This window comes from Octopus bimaculoides, chromosome 23, assembly GCF_001194135.2.
Source record: "Octopus bimaculoides isolate UCB-OBI-ISO-001 chromosome 23, ASM119413v2, whole genome shotgun sequence".
NCBI classification, from domain to species: Eukaryota; Metazoa; Mollusca; class Cephalopoda; order Octopoda; family Octopodidae; genus Octopus; species Octopus bimaculoides.
In genome coordinates, this window is record NC_069003.1 from 20,175,661 (window position 1) to 20,176,812 (window position 1,152).

The following is a 1,152-nucleotide window of genomic DNA, read 5'->3' on the forward strand; positions in this document are numbered from 1 at the left end:
TATACACATAATGTTGAAAGATTTAAGAGGTCAAACAATGCAAATAGATTTTAAGATGAGAAAACGTAAACTAAAAGTAAGTTACCTGGTAATCTGTGGTCTTATATGTATCCAATATTTTGGGACATACAAGTCCCTTCTTCAGGGCTAAAAAGGAACTGTCCTTGGTAAGATGTTTTTTTTTTTTGTCGGAGATAAAATAATTCTATGATTATATTTGAATTTTGAAGCGTTTCTCTTCTTTGTGAATGTTAGTGATGTCCATTATTAACTTATCGCTCCAAAAATCAATTTTCATCTCTTTTCTAATACACGTCTCAGAAAAAGGGGAGGCACAGTAATGTGTGACATGCAACTAAAATTGAGCTCAGTAGTGAACTCTACAACCTACCCCAGTATCCAGAAAAGTACAATGTGAGACAGCAAACTCCAGATAGGTTACAGTTCAGAATATGAGCCAAATAATAGGAAAAAATAATAAGCAGAAAATAGGTGTGATATTCAAAGTTTTATCAGACTACATGTTTCAGTAAAATGCCAAAATAATTACATGAGGGTAGTAGAAACATCATGCAATTATGTATTCACCGCATCAGTGTTGCCCTATGAATGCAACAATGTCAAAGCTCCAGATATATACACTTTTTCTCCATTAAGCAAATGATCAACAAATTTGCATGACACATAAAATAGCAGACAAAGCATCACATCAAAGAGGTCCAAACAATGCTACACCTCTCTCAAAAGCAAAAGTACTATCAGAAAGAAAGAGAGGAAGAGAGAAAGAGAGAGGAGAGAAAGAGTGAGGGAGAGAGAAAGATAGGGAGGAAAGAGAGGAGGCGAGTTTGGGAAAAGAAAACATGTAAAATCATAAAAAGGAAAGAAGAATAAAATAAAAGGAGGAAGTGGAGTATCAAGGGCACTGATAGCAGGAAGTCAGCAGGCCATAAAACAGTTAAGGGCAGTCATAAAGATATAAATATACATCCAATACAAAGGACATTTGTGCTGTGTATGGAGAGGGTGCCATAGCTGAAAGAACCGCTGGTGATTGGTATGCCAAGTTCAAAAATGAAAATTTTGACCTCAAAGACGCACCTTGTTCTGGCTGTCCAGTTGAGTTTGATGAAGAGCAATTAAACCAACTTTTGC

The 1,152-nt window shown here is 35.9% G+C and overlaps 1 protein-coding gene across 2 annotated transcripts in view; it reads right to left on the reverse strand.

Moving 5' to 3' along the window:
* The window catches only part of LOC106883007 (beta-1,3-galactosyl-O-glycosyl-glycoprotein beta-1,6-N-acetylglucosaminyltransferase), a 34,344-nt gene extending 33,912 nt beyond the window's left edge, over nt 1–432 (reverse strand). The window contains exon 1 of one of the 2 annotated variants that reach the window (XM_052975981.1): nt 86–432. The gene's annotated coding sequence lies outside the window, so the exon portion shown is untranslated. The remainder of the gene's footprint in view (nt 1–85) is intronic. The other variant, XM_052975982.1, reaches the window with a different exon arrangement.
* Nucleotides 433–1,152: the final 720 nt, after the last annotated feature.